General features: G+C 35.3%; 1 long non-coding RNA gene across 1 annotated transcript in view; it reads left to right on the top strand.

Annotated features, from left to right (window-relative positions):
- Positions 1 to 21,160, top strand: part of LOC128931341 (uncharacterized) — a 138,459-nt gene that overhangs the window by 2,577 nt on the left and 114,722 nt on the right. The window contains exon 2 of the long non-coding RNA XR_008479609.2: positions 3,694 to 3,835. This is a non-coding gene — a long non-coding RNA (uncharacterized LOC128931341). The remainder of the gene's footprint in view (positions 1 to 3,693; positions 3,836 to 21,160) is intronic.

Here is a 21,160-nt window from a genome sequence, read left to right as displayed (position 1 = left end):
CCCTATAATAATAAACTTACTATTTGCTCTTGATGTTCTCAAGTGTGTATTTTCTCATTAATATGAGTTTTTCTAATTTTCTTTTTAACAAATAAGCAAAAAAAGTTAGAAACAAGCAAAAGATTCCTAAAACCAATCAGACACACACATGTGCACAAACAAACACACAAAATCATGTCCAAAATTGGTGAAATGAAAATTGTTTTGAGGTACAGACTCAAATAGTGATTATGATTACATTGAATCAGAAATCAAAAGAACTAAAACTCATAGTCCATGTTAGCTAATTAATAAACATTTATTTTGCCTAAGAAATTTAATTTCTAAGAGCCTCAGTATTGTGTCTATAAATGAAAATGATAATTCCTGATCTAACAGTATCAGAATGTTTTAAAAATAAAATACATTAACAAAAATAAAAATACTCTATGGAATTGAAATCTCCATAAATTAGACTGTGGCAATATGAAGGTGAATTGTCAAGTAGTGTTGGATCTTATAAATCTTAAATCTGGTATTAACTGCAATCTCGTTGATATTTTAAAATCTAGTAGTTTACAGTAATAAAGTTAAGAAAATATGTTTTAGAGAATTTCAAAAACTTCTGGGCATCATTCATAATTTGCTTATGTAAGGCAAGTTTGTGTATATTTATTTAACCAAGACTTCTCATTCACACGGCTAAATGCTTTACTGTTTTACTACATCTCAAAGTCTTCCTGTTGCAACTGATAAACTTATAGCTTGTAGGTATATGCTTAGCACAGTGTTTAACTTTGTTGATTATAATGAAGTAAAATTTGACAACAGTGATGGTTTTATGAAGACATATTTTCTCTCTAAATTAACTTAGAACTACATTATAATCACAATAAATGTTAACAGACTTTTTGTGTACAAACTAGACAAAATGTATTTAAAGTATATATGGAAAAATAAGAATATGAAAAAATTGTAAAAAAATTTTATAGAAGAGTATTTAGTAGGAATTTACATGTCAACATATCAGATATGTATTTAAAATTTGATTAAAGCCTTGTACTTGTATCACCTTGTACTTTCACAGCAAAATTATGAAATAGAATAGAGAGACATGAAATAACCTGTAACATCAAGTCATTTCAAATTGTGAGGGAAGTAGAAAGTGGTTATTTTAATACATGAGTTTCAGCCTTCTGGTTCATGATAAATGTATGAACAAAACAAAATATCGATAGATGCCTACTTCACTTCTTATACAATATTAAATTCTAGGTCAATAATAATTAAAAGTTAAAAATGAAACTAGAAGACTATTAGAGGAATATATAGGATAATTTAATTTTATGTATATTTAGATAAAAAGTCAGTTTCTAAGCAGGGCCTGTGAATTGAAATTATATTTTTAAGCAAATAATTTAAAATATAATAATTATGAATTTTCCAAATAGAAACAAATTATTAAAATGACTCAGAAAAATATCAAAATCAATTTCACAAAGATGTATTTTATTAAAAATAAACAAATAAAATACCAAACATTCAATGGTGAAATGGACAAGAACATATAGTTTATGGAAAAGTAAAAATTTACAGGTTAAAAATATAAAACTTAGCCAGGCCTGATGGTTCATGCCTGTAATCCCAACGCTTTCAGAGGCTGAAGCAGGAGGATTACTTGACTTCAAGATTTGGAGACAGCCTGGGTAATATGATGAAACCCTGTCTCTATGAAAAAAAAAAATCACAAAAATTAGCCTGGCTTGGTAGTGTGTGTGCCTGTAGTCTTAGCTCCAGAGAAGGCTGAGGTAGGGTGATAATCTGAGCCTGGGAGGTTGAGGCTGCACTGAGCTCTGATCATGTTACTGCCCTGCAGACTGGGTGCCAGAATGAGACCTTGTTTCAAAAATTAAAAAAATAAACATAAAAATTATTCAACTACACACACAATACACCACAAAATAGTCTTTACCAATCACAGCTATAATCATAAGTTTAGTAATATATAATGTCCTAAGTTTATGAGGAAATAGTTATTTAAAAAGTGTTGATAAAATATGTATTCACATTTTAAATGCACCTTAATTTCAATCCCAAAATTCTACTCGATTCTACAGATGGGCTGGTCTGTACAGGAAAAGAAAGACAATTTGAACTGCATGGAAGACAAATAAAAAAATAAATAGAGATAAACTTAATAAACATTATGTAATAGCAAAAGGTAGGTATTTTAAAAAATCCATTAACAGGTACCAATTGAATAATCCAAGATAATTTCATAAAATCAGACAAAATGATACATGGTTATTGTGATTCATTTTGAAATGTAAGATGGATCAATATCAATGATATGAATGATTTACTAGTTACGCAGATCTAAAAAAGAGGAGTGAAAGAGGGTATCTTTTGTAGTACATGTTCCCTCTCTGTAAAAATATAAATTTATAAATAAATGCACATTAGTCTTCACATATGAAGACTATTTCTGGAAGAATATTTAAAAGAAACTGTTAGCAGGGTTAATTTTGGTGAAATGTTACCATAAATCTGAAGTAAAAGAAAAAAGCTTACTACTTGTCTAATCTTTTGAATTGTTTGATGCATCTCTTTTTTAATAAAAGTAAATTGTTGATGGCTTCTTAATGTTTAAGTAACAGCTAAAACATAATAAAGGTTATATGAAAATAAAACACACATAATATATTTTAGTGTCTGAAAAAACACTTGGTAGATACAGCCCTTTGTTCTTCAAAAGAGTATAGTTCCCATAGTTTAAAGGAGGAACATACTAATCAAATCAGGAAAGCCCAGGCCTTTCATATTTGACCTTTTGTATTATTGTATTTACAAGCTCAAGCCGAATTTTATAGCAATTTATTTATAGACAAATATAAGAATTCTGCCTGAATATAAGGATTCTGAATAGCAAATCCTCCTCTTCTATATCCAGAAATAATTTCTTCTGTGATTTCAACTTTCATCCTTTACATTTTTACTTTAGCAAATTTTATGATATGTTGTCAATAGTGTTACCATAACAATTTAAGGTTTACTCTATTTATTTACATATAAATGTCTCTCTTTATATATCACATGTAGGAATTGGAAAAGTAATTTTCTCTCTGAATTTTATATACTGTTCTCTGTGAAAACGACTTGCCCTCTTCACAGCACTGCATTTAGTCTAGGTCTGTTATCATTCACCATGCATAATGTATTTTTTCCCATCTCCATCCTGTTTCCCCCAACTACAAGTGTTAAACTCGTAATTAGTCAATCTTCCTCTTTTTTCTTCAATGGCATGGAGTCTTTACCAAGTTAATTAAAATATCTTAATAAGCAATCCCCTCACTTTTTTGTTTTTGAACTCTGCATAGCTTTATGGCTTTCTTGATATTATTTCCAAAGTCATATTCATCTTTTAAAAAGACTGTAATTATCTTGAGAGCAAAAGCAAGTTCTTCTATTTAATTTACTTCACATGCCATTTAGTAAAATACTTTACCATTAAGTTTTTAACAAAATTTTAAATGCTTTTATTATATAATAAGGTAAGATTTATAACAATGTCATCATTATCAAATTAATTTTTCACACTACTAAAATTATAAGTGATGATACATTCTCACTGGTCAAATATGCATAATAGAGTCCAGAATAATTCTCTAGGTAGCCTTGGACCAACTCAGTTCTCCTCTCTTTTCTTGTTTTTAGTTCTCAAGAAATTGTAGAATGAGCTGGAATACAAAATCCTGAGAAGGGGCCGTACTGGGGAGAAGGACCTGGGATCTATTCTTCTCTCCCTTAGAAGCAGAACATTCTTCAAGGCTTTGGCAGCATGTCTGTTGCCCATGAGGTATGTAACCCTTGGATCTGCCCTTTATGATCCCTCAGCTGCAGTGCAAGTGGGGCACTCACAGTCAAGACTCCAGCCACACTAAACTGCTTTCCTCAGACCTGGGAGACAAGCTCACAGTGAATCCTAAGCCTCCGTTGTCCCTTGCTGTCTATTTGTAAGCAATACATCCATTTTGTATGACTCGTATGCATTGCGGTTGTGTCATGCCAGACTTATACAAGTTTGTAATCAGTGCACAGTGCATCAACTTCATATATAAACAATTTAAAATAAATTCATGATAACTCATTCATAATAAAATATCATTTGCTTTTCCATGTATTTTCCTCCATTCCTTTTTCTATAAATATTTTAATGTATTTATGGACACAATCTATATTTACTTGTATGTTTCTTTTACTTTACTAACAACTTCAACATGTATTTTGCTAGATTACTTTAAAAAAGTCATAAAAATAATATTTGCATAATATTTCATTACCCACAGTATCTTACATCTATTAAAGCAAACGTGTGTGTGCATGTTGGGCATTATGTTGGCCTCATTATTTCAATATAAATCTAGAATTTTGTATAAATGTACATTCAATTAAGTTTTTGGGTACATGGGAGTCTATAGACTAGATTTCAAACAGTGATAACAGTTGATCAAAATCTGTTACTTTCAAGACTATGAAATATTGGAACACACAATGGTAAATATGTGTGTTTCAAATATCTCTATTGTAGTTGTTTTTCTTTTCTTTTCTTTTCTTTTTTATTTGAGACGGAGTTTTGCTCTTATTACCCAGGCGGGAGTGCAATGGCGCGATCTCGGCTCACCCCAAACTCTGCCTCCTGGGTTCAGGCAATTCTCCTGCCTCAGCCTCCTGAGTAGTTGGGATTACAGGCACGTGCCACTATGCCCAGCTAATTTTTTGTATTTTTAGTAGAGACGGAGTTTCACCAAATTGACCAGGATGGTCTCGATCTCTTGACCTCGTGATCCACCCGCCTCGGCCTCCCAAAGTGCTGGGATTACAAGCTTGAGCCACCGCGCCCGGCCCTTATTGTAGTTGTTTTTCTAACAAATTACTGTTTACTTTCAGCAGTTTGTTGGCACTAAAATGTATTTTGTGTACTGCATGTCTCAAGATTAATCGGTGCCCCTAAAAAGTCAAAAATATGCCAAGGACAACAGGAAAATAGGAAGCATTAATTATAAAGAATGATTTTAAAAAGAGTATCTGTCTTAAAAGTAAAGCCAGATACTGTTTCAATGGGCAGTTAAGATGCTATGTTGGTTTTTTAAAAAAACATTCCCCCAAGATGGCTGATTAAAAACATCAGATACCAGTTCTGTTCAGAAAGAAGAAGCAAAGTTATAGGTGGATTATCATACCCTGAGTGAAATACTGAGAGAAGAGTCCTAGAACTTGCTAGAGAATCCATGAAATCAAGGTGGGTTGCAGAAAAATAAGATAGCATGAGTTTGGCAGAAATTGATCCCTGAAGAACTTGAAGTCCCATGGAAAGTGGAGGTGAGGTGTTCCTTTGTTCCTGTGATGGTTAATATTTAATATTCGGTGTTAACTTGATTGGATTGAAGGATGCCTGGACAGCTGGTAAAGTATTATTTCTGGGTGTGTCTTTGAGGGTGTCGCCAGAGGAGATGACATTTGAGTCAGTAGACTGAAAGAGGAAGATGCACCCTCAATTTGGGTAAGTATCATTCAACTGGCTGCCAATTTGGCTAGAACAAAGCAGACAGAAGAACATAGAATAAGCTAGCTTGCAGAATCTTCTGGCTTTCATCTTTCTCCCACACTGGATGCTTCCTTCCATTCCTCCTATCCTTGAACATGGACTCCAGGTTCGTTGGCTTTTGAACTCTTGGACTTACACTAGTGGTTGCTGGGGGATCTTGAACCTTCAACCACAGATCGAAGGCTGAACTGTAGGCTTCCCTTCTTTAGAGGCTTTCTGGCCTGGACTGAGCAACTACTGGCTGGTTTCTTCCCCAGGTTACAGACGAGCTATCCCGGGACTTCATCTTGTAATCACGTGAGCCAGTGCTCCCTAATAAACTCCCTTTCATATATACATATATCCTATTAGTTCTGTCCCTATGGAGAACCCTGACTAATACAGTTCACCTCACTCCTATGCAGATTGCTGACTGCCAAACTTTCATAGAGAACCTCTGCCTTATAAGCTCAGGCACTCGACTGCTGGCTGAGATGATCTGGGAACTTCTTGAGAGCAGAGCATTGGGTAGCCAGCTTTAGCAGATTTGTTTGCTCTCCCCTTAAACCTAAGCTGAGATGATGGGTGCATATTGGTATATATTTTTTGTGGGCCACTATCCTGCTCAGGGCATCTCAGCTCTTTTGTCTCTGCATCACTAGAACTCCACAGATATTTCCTAGAACCATCTACGACTGTGGCAACTCAAGGGACTGGCAGGAACCTGGGTAGCTGTGGGATCTGCACATATCTAGACCTCAGTGCAGGCTTCCCTAGGAGAAAGGGGACAAAGGAAACTAGATTGCATGCTTTCACCTCCCCTAAAACCCCTAAGTCCCTTCTTGCAAGCAGAAGGTGACCATGACTCTCCCTGTGGAGATGCAGATGCAGTGTTAATCTCTGAAAAGGAGTATTACTCTGACCTAACAGACAAACCACATTGGTGGTCAAAAACAAGAATAGAGATGAGGTCTTCCCTGGTTTCTTCTGTCTGCTGCTGCAGATGCATCTGCAGCTTTTTCCACTGGAGGCTGACTTGGGTGCACTTCAAGACAGCCTTTCCAGGGCTATTTGGGGCAGCTACAGCCCCACTGAAAGGTGCCAGCAAACCTGAGCTTGCATAAAGGGGAGGGTTCTTCTTTCTCTCCCTCTTTGAAGTCAGCATTTCTGCAGTGGGGTATGGAGTGCAGACTAGCCACAGAGCTATCTGTTTAGGGTTGAGGGAAGAAGTACCACTCTGAGATCATTTTGGCAGTTGTCTTGGTATTTGTGTTTTCCATGGACCTCAGTTGCATCAAGGCCTGGAAATAAAGGATAGTCTATCTGAACTGAAAGTCATGAGTTCTGGGACAGGGATCTGATAGAGAAGTGGATAATGTCTCTACCTGCCCAGGACAAAGGGCGATAAAATCTCTTCCTTAACCACCCCCCCAGCCCACTACATCCCTGGCCACCCAAGATTTCAGCATATCCCACCATGTGTGACCTCTGTCACCCATGTCAGTATGTGGGCTTCTACTCATCTGCAGGAAATTTGAAGGCAAGCTGACTCTTCCTCTTTGGTGCAACCAGACAAAAGATTTGTTGAGGAATTCTGTAATTGCAAAACAAAATTGAAAATCAGTTGACAGAAAGGTGTAGTCATAGGGAATGAGATAAGCTTCCTGAGACCTCCACACTTCCAGTCCACAGAAGACAGTGAGCCAGCCCACATACTCAATACTTTGCTACAATAATCCACATTACATAAGGCCACTGCCCTAAAGCTACAGATAAACAAGGAACTCACATAGTGCCTTAGCACACTAAAGTCATCCAGAATTGAAGCCAAATGATCATAAATTCACGATAGACATTACAGTCACACCCTCAAGGGGGGAATTATCTCATCCAAATGAAAGTAAATTAAAAAATAAAAAGTGACAGGATTTCTGGATGATTAGGATCAGTGTAAGAGGTCTAACAGTACAAAACCCAGAATATCTCGACACCCCCAAAGATCACAGTAGCTCTCTAGCAATAAATCCAAACCAAAATGAAAATTCTGAAATGACAGATAAATAAGTCAAAATATGAATTGTAAGAAAGCTCAATGACATTAAAGAGAAAGTTGAAAACCAACAGAAGAAAATCAGAAAAACAACTCAGGATATGAATTAAAAAATTACTGAAGAGATGGATATTTTAAAAAGTACAGAACTTCTAGAAACAAAAAATTCATTGAAGGAATCACAAAATATGAAAGCTTTAATAATAGACTAATAAAGCAAAGAAAGAATTTTAGAGTTGAATACCAGTCCTTAAAATTAACCTAGTTAGGCAAAAATAAAAAACAATTTAAAAAATGAACAAAGACTTCAAGAAATATGGGATTATATAAAGTGACAAGACATAAGAATTATACATTCCGTAGGAAAAAGGAAAAATAAAAACCTTAGAAAATATACTTTATATAACAATTCAGGAAAAGTTCCCTGGGTATGGAGAGAATTAGACATTCATACACCTGAAGCTCAAAGACCACTTGGCAGATTCTCTGAAAGACTAATCTATCAAAACATATATCCATCAGTTCATCCAACATCAAAATGAAGAAAAAAAAATCCTAAAAGTATCTGGAGAATAGTGTCTAATCATTTATAAAAGAAATACATCAGGCTAACAGCAGACATGTCAGCACGTATGTTACAAGCCAGAAGAGACTGGCATACTAACTATCTTCAGCCTTCCTAAAAAAAAAAATGCCAGCCAATAATTTCATATCCAACCAAACTAAGCTTTATAGATAAAGAAGAAACAAAGTCATTCCCAGAAAAGCAAAAGCTAAAGAAATGTGTCACCACTAGGCTAATTACATGAGAAATGCACAAAGGAGTTTTCAATGTGGAAATTAAAATATAATATTTTCTATTATAAAAGCACATGTTAGTTGGAAGCTCACAAATCTTATAAAGCATGACACAATTGCTGACTACAAAGCAACTAGGTAGCAGCATTATGACAGGAACTAAATTTCAAATACCAATATTAACCTTGAATGTCAATGGCCTAAATGCTTCACTTAAAATACATAGGCAGGCAAATTGGGTTAAGAAAACAAACAAACAAAACGTGTTCCAAACATTTGTTGGCTATAAGATACTTACCTAATGGTTAAATACATCTATAGAATCAAAATAAAGGAGTAGAAGAAGGTACACTATATAATGGAAAACAAAAATGAGCAGGAGTAGCTATACTTATATCAGATAAAAAAGATGTTAAATCAACAATAGTAAAATTTAGACAAAGAAGATTATTATATAATAATAAAGGGTTCAATTCAATAAGAAGATATGACTATCCTCAATATATATGCACCTAGATTTATAAAACAAATACTACTAGACTCAAGGAAAGAGAAACAGTAATACCATAATAGTAGGAAACTTCAACACCACACTGACAGCACTAGACATCATTGAGGCAGAATATCAACAAAGAATCTCTGGATTTAAGCTGGACTCTAGGCCAATGAGACCTAACAGACATGTACTGATATCTATCAAATGCTTGCAGAACACACACTTTTCTCATTTGCACATGGAACATTCTTCAAAATAGACCATATATTTGGCCATAAAATAAGTCTCAGTGAAGTAAAAAAGAATTAAAATAGTATCAAATATTTTTTCAGACCAAGGTGGCATAAAATTAGAAATCAATACTAAGAGGAACTCTCAAAACTTCACTCATACACGAAAACTAAACAGCTGATCCGAGATGATCTTTGGGTAAAGGATGAAATTAACTCAGAAATTTAAAAAAAATGAAACAAAGAAAAATGGATATGCAACATTTCAAAACATTTGGGATACAGCCAAAGAAGTGCAAAGAGGAAAAAGTTTATAGTGTTAAATATCTAAATCAACATATAGAAAAATCTCAAATTAACAACCTAACATAACATCTGAGGAAACTAGAAAAACAAGAACAAACCAATCCCAAAGCTAGCAGAAGGTAAGATATAACAAATATCTGAGTAAAATAAATGACAAAACAACTGTAACAAAATAATATAAAGGATCACTGAAGCAGAAAGTTGACGCTATGAAAATATAAACAAAACTGGTAGATTGCCAGCTAAATTAATCAAGAAAAAATATGTAAATAAACACAATGAGAAAGGATAAAGGTGGCACTATAATCAATACTGCAGAAGTACCGAAGATCATGAGATTATCATGAGCACCTTTATGTGTACAAACTAGAAAACTTGGAGAAAACTGAAAATTCCTGGAGATATACTTCCTTCCAAGATTGAACCAGGATGCAGCTGAAATCTTGACCAGACCAATAAAAAGGAAGGAAATTGAATAAGTAATATTTTAAAAATCTCCCAACCATATAAAGCCCAGGACCTGAAGGATTCACAAGCAAATGTTACTATACACACTAAGAAGAGCTGGAACAAATTTTTCTAAAGTCATTCCAAAAAATTGAGGAGAAGAGATTTCTATCTAACTCATTCTACAAAATCAATTCACCATGATGCCAAAATTAGTCAAGGACAAAACAACAACAAAAAAACTACAGTCTTGTATTTCTGATTAACATAGATGCAAATATTCTCAACAAGGTATCAGCAAACCAAAATCAATAGCACATCAAAAAGATAATATATCATGATCAAATGAGTTTTATTCTGGAAATAGAAGGATGAGTTGACATACATGAATCAATAAGTTTTATTCAACACATAAACATGACTAAAAACAAAAACCATATTATTATCTCAGTGGATACAGAGGAAGAATTCAATAAAATCCAACATTACTTCATGATAAAAATGCTCAACAAACTAGGCATTGAGGAATATACCTCAAAATAATAAAAGATGCAACCAACAGAATGGAAAAAAAATTTTGCAATCTACCCATCTGGCAAAGGACTAATATCCAGAAAATACAAAGAACTAAAACAGATATATATATATATATATAAAAACTCATTCAAAATTGGGCAAAGGATATGAACAGACATTTTTCAAAAGAAGACATATATGAGGCCAAAAGCATATGAAAAAATGCTCATCATCACTGGTCATTAGAGAAATGCAAATGAAAACCACATTGAGGTATCATCTCATGCCAGTTGGAATGGCGATCATTAAAAAATCTCGAGATAACATATACCAGAGAGGATATGGAGAAATAGAAACACTCTTACACTGTTGGTGGGAGTGTAAATTATATCAACCATTGTGGAAGACAGTGTGGCAATTCTTCAAGGATCTAGAAATAGAAATTCCATTTGACCCAGCAATCCCATTACTCGGTATATACCCAAAGGACTATAAATCATTATATTATAAAAACATATGCACACATATGCTCATTGTGGCTCTGTGTACAATAGCAAAGATGTGGAACCAACCCAAATGCCCATCAATGATAGACTGGACAAAGAAAATGTGACACATATACACCATGAAATACTATGCAGCCATAAAAAATGATAAGTTCATGTCCTTTGTAAGGACTTGAATGAATCCGGAAACAATCATTCTCAGCAAACTGACACAAGAACAGAAAACCATTCACCCCATGTTCTCACTCATAGGTGGGTGCTGAACAATGAGAACACATGGCCTCAGGGAGAGGAGCATCACTTACTAAGGGCAGTTGGGGGCAGCTAGGAGAAAGAGAGCAGGGGGTGGGGAGTGTGGGGAGGGATAGAAAAAATAATAATTTTTTTTAAATAGAAAAAATAATATTTTTTTAAATAAAAAAATAATAAAAGACATGCAGAGCATACCCACAGTCAACATCAGATTGGATGCAGAAAAGTTGACCCCTATTGCCTAAGAACTGAAACAAGACAAAAATATCCAATCTTATCACTCTCGTTCAACATGGTACTGGAAATTCTAATCAAGTAATCCGGTAGGAAAAACAAATCCAGGGCATCCAAATCAGAAAAGAGGAAGTTAAAATTATCTTTATTCCCTGAATACATGATCTTATAGCTAGAAAACCATAAGACTCCTTTAAAAGATTACTGGGTTTGATAAATGACTTCATTACACTTTCAGGATGCAAAATAAACATAAAACAATCAGTAGTATTTCTATACACCAATATTGCTTAAGCTATGAACCAAATCAAGAATGTAACCGCATTGACAATAGCCACAAAAAATTAAATACCTAGGAATACATTTAGCCAAGGAGATGAAAAATCTGTACAAGGAGAACTGCAAAAAACTGATCAAATACATCAGATATGACACAAACAAATGGAAAAACATTTCATGCTCCATCAATTAAAATAATCAATGTTGTTAAAATAACTATACTACCCAAAGCAATGTATAGATTCAATGTAATCTCTGTAAATATCAGTTTTCACATTTTTCAATCAAATTATAAAAAAAACCTTCTCCACAGCAAAAGTAATAAACAGCAGAATAAACAAACAACCTACCAAAAGAGAGAAAATATTTGCAAACTATGCATCTGACAAAGGCCCAATATCCAAACTCTACAAGGAATGCAAACAAGTCAACAACAGCAAAACAACAAATAACTCCACTAAAAAGTGGGAAAAGGACATGAACAGACATTTCTCAAAAGAAGACGTGCAAGTGGCAAACAAACAAATTTAAAAATATTCATTATTAATGATCATCAGAGGAATGCTAGTTAAAAATGCAATGAGATACCATCTCATACCAGTCAGAATAGCCATTATTAAAAAGTCCAAAATGCAACAATTATTGGTGAGGGTGCAGGAGAAAGGAGGGAATGCTTATGTGTTGTTGATGAGAACGTAAATTAGTAAAACCTCTATGGAAAGCAGTATGGACATTTCTCTAATAACTAAAAATGTAACTACGGTTAAACCTAGCAGCTCCACCACTTGATATCTACCAGAAGGAAAATAATCATGGTACCAAATAGACACCTGCAATGCTATGTTTATTGCAGCACTATTCACAATAGCAAAATCATTGAATTACCTAAGTGTTCATCAGTGGATAATTGCATGAGGAAAATGTGGTATATATACACCATGGAATACTACATGGCCAAAAAAAGGAATGGAATCATGTCTGTTGCAGCTGCATGATGGAGCTGGAGGCCTTTATCTTAAATGAACTAAATCAGAAATTGAAAATTAAATACTGCATTACCTCACTTTTAAGTGGGAGCTAAACAATGGATATACATGGACATACAGAGGGAAGTAATAGACACTGGAACTCTAAAAGTGGGAAGAATGATAGGGAACTGAGGGTTATAAAATTATTGATTAGGTACAATGTTTCCTGTTTTTGTGTTGGGTACCTAGAAGTCCAAACCCCACCATTATGCAATATATACATGTAACAAATCTGTCATGTACCCTCCCCTTTGTATATATGTGCCATATATATAGATATACAAAAAATGTTTATATATAACATATATATAATGCATATATGTATATATTGCTATGGAAAAAATACTATGTAGAAATCATTACTGTGGGCTTTTGTTTTCTTTTATTTTCTTCATAGCTTCCCAGTTTTTACCCATCAAGACTGATTCCAATGCTGATGAATGTCCTGTTCATATTCTCTTAAACTCTGCTCTTTGAATTTTACAATGCCAGAGAAATCTCAGCTCAAGAACTGACCTATTTGGTCACAAAACAAAGGTTTCAAGATATTAATCTAAAGCTTCCTGGATAGATAATCTGGGCTAATAATCTACTTCAAATCGTCTTTACTATTTAAACTCTAACACATATCTTAGCCTGTTTCATATAATTATTTTTTTTCTTTGTGCTACATAATTTATTAAAGAGAAGCCAAAATGATAATTATTTCAGCAAACGGCTGGATATAACTTTATCATGCAGATATGCTACATATATCTTCAAAGGCAGGCCTGGTGACAAAAAAAGTAAATGCTTAAATTCAGGCTTCTTCAACTTTTCAAATTGTTTAGGTATCTGACTATGCCCTTTTTATTGCTGTTTGATAATAGATGTGTTTTGTGTTCTAAGGCAGTTGTTCAAAAGTAATTAGTGTATAAAGGTGTTAACTTAGAAATGCTAAAGTAATACAGACTTTTACAACGGAGTATTAAAATATTTTCAAACAATTCATTTCCATTAAAATTATAATCTAATCAAGGCCTATAATTAATGCTATATTTGTGTTTTGTAAGTCTTAATCTTTCCAGTGTTGTTAGTTCAAAGAGATAGTTTTGTCATTTCTTTCACTTTTTTGGCTTGGATACTAAGGCTTGAAAGGTTAGCTGAAAAAGAGCAATGGTTGATAAATGTTGGAACTAGAATTCCCCCAAACTCCTGCTTTTAACGTGTTTAACCTCTACTCTAGATACGATTTTAGTACTTTTGTTCTAATGAATTTTTAGTTTGTTTAATTTGTCTAGAAAATGGTAATGTATTATTTATATTGGGATTAATATGTTAATATAATATTATTTAAAGTTATGTATTGTGGGAGTATTTTAAAATAATTTTCTTATAAGATTTGTCTTTTAATGATTTTTTTCTATTAACTGTTAGCAATAGGTATTATTTATAACAGTGATTTTTCTAGGTGCAGTAGAAAAATAATGTAATATAATCGAAAGAGTATTAAAGGCATTTAAATTACCAGTAGGTTAGGATCAGAAGATAAAAAGTTTCACTTCCTAAACTTTTCCCATGCCAAGCTCTACTCTAGCACCAAGTATGTATAATACATACAGTAAGGCACAAGACAGTCAAGGTCTTGGCCTTCAGCCTACAATCTAGATTGAGAGTATAAAATATACCAGGAAGCAAATAAAGGAATATAATTTAGTATTTCATAAGAGTGTTAAGAAAATTAAGTTTGGAGAGGAGCTGTTTCAGATAGGATACACAGAGAATATTTCTTTGAGGAGCTGGTAAAGATAAAGATGGACAGTAAACTGAGAGCGGATTAATTTTGTCTTATCAGTCTTCTTAATTTTATCCATTCCAGGAAGTATAAAATGGTGATGCATTCTGGCTCTAATTTGCATTTCCTTAGTAACTAAGGATGCAGAGTGCCTGTTTAGGTGCTTATGATCATTTAAATGTAAAATTGTTTGAGTGGTTGCTTAAGTATTTTACCCACCTTTAAATTCTTGCTTTTGGTGATGGTTGGTTTGTTTTCTGGTCTTTTAATTACTGGAGATGCAGGAGGTCTTTATATATTGCCATGTAAATATATTCCAAATATTTCCCCCACTTTTTTTGTATTTTGTATTTATTTCCTGAATCAATTTTTCAGAAAATAATTTAATTTTGATTGTGTTTAATTTACCTTTATTTTTTCCTTTTTATGATTAATGTATATTGAGTCTTGTGTTTGGCAAAATTCTTGAAGATAGTCTACTACATTTTCTTCAAGAAAATTTACAGTTTCAGTTTTTGCATTTAGCTTTCTGCTCCATCTCAGATTGATTTTTCTGTATGATATGTGGTAAGATTAAAAATAAATATGTTTTAATGTGATATATCCAATATCTCTAGAACTATTTACTGAAAAAACAAAAAACAAAAAAACCTTCTCTTTATAATTGAAAAAACCTTGGTCAAAAATCAATTGACTATGTAGGAGCTAAAACAGTCTTGATCTCATAATAGTAAAAAGTACAACAGAAGATAGTAGAGTCTGGAAATGGTAGTGGGAAGGGCAGGATAGGGAGAGTTTGTTAAAGAATACAAATACATTGCTAGCTAGAAAGGATTAGATTTTAGTGCTCTATATCACTGTAGGATGACTAAAAAGAAAATATATAGTTTTAAATAGCTAGAAGGATATTGAACACTCCCAACATAATGAAAGGGTGTCTGAGATGGTGGATATGCTAATACTCTGATCTGAGCACTATGCATCTGATCACTACATGTATCAAAACATTATGCATCTATTATATTAATCTGTCCTTATGCTGCTATGAAGAATTGCCCAAGATGAGGTAATGTATAAAGAAAAGAGGTTTAATTGACTTATAGTTCTGCATGGCTGGGGAGGTCTCAGGAAACTTGCAATTATGGTGGATGGGGAAACAAACATGTCCTTCTTCACATGATGGCAGGAAGAAGTGGTGACCAAAGAGGGAAAATCCCCTATAAAACCATTAGATCTCATGAAAACTCACTCATTATCACAAGAACAGTATCATGGGTTAACTATCCCCATGATTCAATTACCTCCAACTGGGTCCCTCCCACAACACATGGAAATTATGGGAATTACAATTCGAGATGAGATTTGGGTGGGGAAACAGCCAAACCATATGATTCCACCCCTGGTCCCTCCCAAATCTCATGTCCTCACATTTCAAAATACAATCATGCCTTCCCAACAGTCCCCAAAAGTCTGAACTCATTCCAGCATTAACCCAGAAGTCTAAGTCCTAAGTCTTATCTGAGACAAGGGAAGTCCCTCCCACCTAAGAGTCTTTAAAATCAAAAGCAAGGTAATTACTCCATAGATACGATGGGAGTCTAAGCATTGGGTAAACACCCATTCCAAATGGGAGAAATTGGCCAAAGGGGCTGCAGGCCCCATGTAAGTCTGAAATCAAATAGGGGAGTCATTACACCTTACAGTTCCAAAATGATCTCCTTCTCCAATTTATGTGATGGACGACACAAAGAAGATCAGTGCCCTGCCTTTTATCTTAGTAGGCTCAAAATTTCAGAAAGCACAGGAATGGGAACCTCTTCCTGGGCATGCTGTTGTTTTGCAGTCAGATGTCTTGAAGAGATATGCTGCAGTGCAAGTGCCCATTGCTGTTCCTGCAGATGGGAAATTCAAGAAACATACTCTAAGTCCCCACAATGCTAATCCTCCAAGTGGACAAGTTGTCCCCAAGCCCAAATCCCTGTTTTTCTTTCTGTTGCTTTCCCAGTAGAAGATGTAGCTAAAAAAAGTTCAGGATCTGGTGACAAATGTGCTCCCTTTAGAAGTTATGGTATTGCTGGGGAGATAACTGCGGCTACTGCTCACGAAGTTCGCAAAGCAGAAACTGAAAACTGGTAGGTACACTTTCCTACCATAATATGTGGGTAGGAAAAAAAAAACTCGTGTTTTAAGCATTTTGATTTATTGACTTGGAGATTTACATAGCTAAAAACAATTTAAGATAATATGTAATAAGTTGGGGTATATTCTAATTTCCTGGGCTTACTGTCTCTAATTTCCTAACCACCAGTTACTAATAAATGCACAGCAGATACACTGTACCACAATGACTTGCACCAAGGATTTGATGCCCAATACATGACACTAATGAACTCAGTCGCCTTTGAATACCTAGTCCATTGTCTAACACAGTGGTAGATGCGAAAAGGGGATGGATTTTTAAAACAGGATGATTTAGTTGGCATGTTTAGGGCAGAGTTGGAAAAAACTGAAGAGCAAGGTAAGAGAGAAGTCTTGATTATGTAACAGAGCATTTAATCCATGTGGTAAGAGACAGTAGATGGACAGGTAAGAAGCAGAGTAAAGAGCTAAGTAACAGCAGAGATTAACTGTGGATGAGATTGCTTGATCACTCACAAGTAATTTTTAAGTTTTTCATTCATACTTAATGCCAAGCCCTATGCTAGCCCTCCTCCCCTATGTGTGGACAGTAGAGTAAGCAAAACATGGAACCTACATCTTAATGGGGGAGACAGACAGAAAAGTATATTACAACATGTATTATGGAGAAAACATACTGATACAGGCCTGCCTTTAAGTGTCACTATTAGATAGGGTGTTCAGGCTCAGATATAAACTGACACCCAAGCATGAGAAGGAGCCAGCTTTGCAGGGTATGCCCAGGTTGTGTCATAGGGCAGGAAAGAAAACAGGGTTCCAGAGACAGCAAAGTAGGCCACAGTGAGACTGGCTGGGAGGGGATGGTGAGATAATTGCATAAGATGAAGATTTTGATTGACTGTTCAATGGGAAGCCAGCACAAGTGTTTTAAGCAGAAGAACGACTGATAAAATCAGATTCCTGTTTTTATTAGATCCCTCAGATTACTATGTAGAAAAAGATTAGTTGGCAGTAAGGGGAAGGTCAACAGAGGAAGTGGGGAGATGAAAGTACATAAGTGTTATATACCAATTAGTTACTTAAAATAATTTGTGAAAATTTTAAGTTGAACATCTGAGAGATGGACAAAAGCTACATTTCATTCATAAGCAGGCTCAAGGACCAGTTACTATATTTAAGGAAAGACAAACTATCTGAGGGCTACGTGCACATCTTATTTAAAGTCTTTATGGACTTTAAAAGAAAAGGAGAGAGATCCCTGATGGCTGACTGCTAATAGCTCGGGATTGTAGCTCCCAGTGAAAGTGCAGAGAATGAGAGGATACCACACTTTCAGGTGAATTTTCGTCACTCACAGATGAGAAGATTCCTAGCAGAGGAGCCCCACAGGTCACCAGTGCCACTCTTGTGGCTGGTGTGGCAGTTTTGCCAACACCTTTGTGCGGCGGCTCTTGGTGCAGAGTAAACGGGACTGGTTCCCCTTCTGACCACGTTTGGAGTTCTGGGAAGGCAGAGTTGCCTATTATGGACTCAAGAAGGAAGCCAGACCAGAGATTCCCAGGCAGAAGAGCACCATGAGTCTTAACGCCGCTGTTTTGGCCGGCGCAGTGGGTTGCTCAGATTCCGGCACTGGGAATCAATAAATTGGACATCCACTCAAAAACCTAATTAGAAAGGCAGTAATTGTAAAGATGACAGATGGATAAATTTATAAAGAAGGGAAGAAACCAGCCTAAAAAAGGCTGAGAATACCCAAAATCAGAATGCCTCTCCCTCTACAAGGGATTACAGTTCCTCATCAGCAAAGGAACAAGGCTTGATGGAGAAGGACTGTGTTCCATTAACAGAAGTAGGCTTCAAAACGTGGATGATAAGAAACTTCTGGGAGTTAAAAGAACTTGTTCTAACCCAATGTAAAGAAACTAAAAACTTTGAAAAAAGGTTTGACAAAATGCTAACAAGAATAGACAATATAGAGAGGAATATAAATGAATTAACGGAGTTGAAAAACACAACACGAGAACTTTGTGAAGTATGCACAAGTTTTAATAGCTGAATTGATCAAGCAGAAGAAAGGATATCAGAGATCAAAAACCAACTTAATGAAATAAAATGAGAAGACAAAAATAGAGAAAAAAGGATAAAAAGGAATGAGCAAAGTCTCCAAGAAACATGGGACTATGTGAAAAGACCTAATTTATGTTTGATAGGTGTACCTGAATATGACAAAGAGAATGAATCCAAGCTGGAAAATACTCTTCAGGATATTATTCAGGAAAACTTTCCCAACCTAGCAAAGCAGGACAATATTCAACTCCAGGTAATACAGAGAACACCACAAAGATATTCCTCAAGAAGAGCAACCGTAAGGCACATAATTGTTAGATTCACCAGGGTTGAAATGAAGGAGAAAATACTAAGGGCAGCCAGAGAGAAAGGTTGGGTTACCCACAAAGGGAAGCCTATCAGACTTACAGCAGATCTCTCAGCAGAAACCCTACAAGCCAGAAGAGAGTGGGGGCCAATATTCAACATCCTTAAAGAAAAAAACTCTCAGCCCAGAATTTCACATCCAGCCAAACTAAGCTTCACAACTGAAGGAAAAATAAAATCTTTTGTGAGTAAGCAAGTACTCAGAAATTTCATTACCACCAGGCCTGCTTTATAAGAGCTTCTGAAAGAAGCATTACACATAGAAAGGAACAACCAGTATTATCCTTTCTAAAAATATACCAAAAAGTAAAGGCATCAACAAAATGAAGAATTTACATCAACGAATGGACAAAACAGCCAGTTAACATTAAATGGCAGTAATCCTAAATTTAAATTGACTAAATCCCCCAGTCAAAAGATATAGCCAAAATCCAATGGTATGCTACATCCAGACCCATTTCACATGCAAGGATACACAAAGACTCAAAACAAAGGGACGGAGAAAGATTTATCAACCAAATGGAGAGCAAAAATGAAGAAATAAATAAAAAGCAGGAGTTGCAATTCTCACCTCTGATAAAATACATTTCAAAGCAACAAAGATATAGTGGTAAAAGGATCAATGCAACAAGAAGAGCTAACGATCCGAACACCAAGATACATAAGACCTATAAAGAGACTTAGACTTCCTAGACTCCCACACAATAATAGTGGGAGACTTCCACATCAATATTAGATAGATCAACGAGACAGAAAATTAATAAGGATATCCAGGACTTGAACTCAGATCTGGAACAGGTAAACTTAATAAACATTTATAGAGTTCTTCACTTTAAATACATAAAATATACATTCTTGTCAGTACCACATTGCACCTACTCATAGGTTTAAATGAAATATTGATAGGCCACTATTAAGCACAATTCTTGGCATAAAAGAGGTTTTCAATACCCATTTTTAGAATAAAGCAACATTCCCGTTCTCTCTCCCTCTTTTTCTTCCTCTTTCTTCCTCTCCTTCACTCCTTTTTCTTTCATTCTTTTCTTCTCTTTTTTTTCAAAAAAAGAAAATCTCATGATTTTTGTCCATTATTTTCTTAATATGATATATCACATTTATCAAAGTGCACATGTTGAACCATCTTTGTATTCCAGGGATAAATCCCATTTGTTCATCATGTATGATTCTTTTAATGTGTTCTTCAATTCCATTTGTTGGTGTTTTTTAAGGAATTTTTACTCACTATTCAACAAGTGTTGAATTTTCTTTTTTTGTAGTTTTCTTTGAAAAAAAAAAAAGATCCCCTTTGATTCCATGGCTCACATCCAGGGCATGCTGATGCAAAAGGTGGGCTGCCACAGCCTTGAGCAGCTCCACCCCTGTGGCTTTGCAGGGCACAGCCTCCCTTCTGATGGCTTTCACAGGCTGCAGTTAAGTGTCTGCAGCTTTTCCAGGTGCATAGTGCAAACTGTCTGTGGATCTACCATTCTGGGGTCTGGAGAATGGTGGCCCTCTTCCCACAGCTCCACTAGGCAATGCCCCAGTGGGGACACTGTGTGTGGGGGTTCTGTCTTTCCTTTTGCATTTCCCTAGCAGATGTTCTTTAAGAGGACTGCACCCCTGCAGCAAACTTCTGCCTGGACATTCAGGTGTTTCCATACATCCTCTGAAATCTAGGTAGAGGTTCCCAAACCTCAATTCTTGACTTCTGTGCACCCACAGGCCCCAAATCACATGTAAGCTGCCAAAGCTTGGTGCTTCCACCTTCTGAAGAAACAGCCTAAACTCTGCCTTGGTCTCTTTTAGCCATGTCTGGGAAGCAACAGCCTTAACTCTACATTGGTCTCTTTTAGCTATGGCTGTGATATAGGTCACCAAGTCCTGAGACTGCACAAAGCAGCAAGGCCGTGGCCCACAAAACCATTTTTTGCTCCTAGGCCTCCAGACTTGTGGTGGGGGAAACTGCTGTGAAGACTTCTGATATACCTGGGAGACATTTATTCCTTTGTTTTGGTGATTAACATTTGACTCCTTGTTACTTATGCAAATTTCTGCAGTTGGCTTGAATTTCTCCACAGAAAATGGTTTTTTTCTTTTCTATTATATTGT

This window comes from Callithrix jacchus, chromosome 2, assembly GCF_049354715.1.
Source record: "Callithrix jacchus isolate 240 chromosome 2, calJac240_pri, whole genome shotgun sequence".
NCBI lineage: Eukaryota > Metazoa > Chordata > Mammalia > Primates > Cebidae > Callithrix > Callithrix jacchus.
The sequence above is the reverse complement of the archived record's forward strand: the minus strand, read 5'-3'. Positions and strand labels throughout refer to the sequence as shown.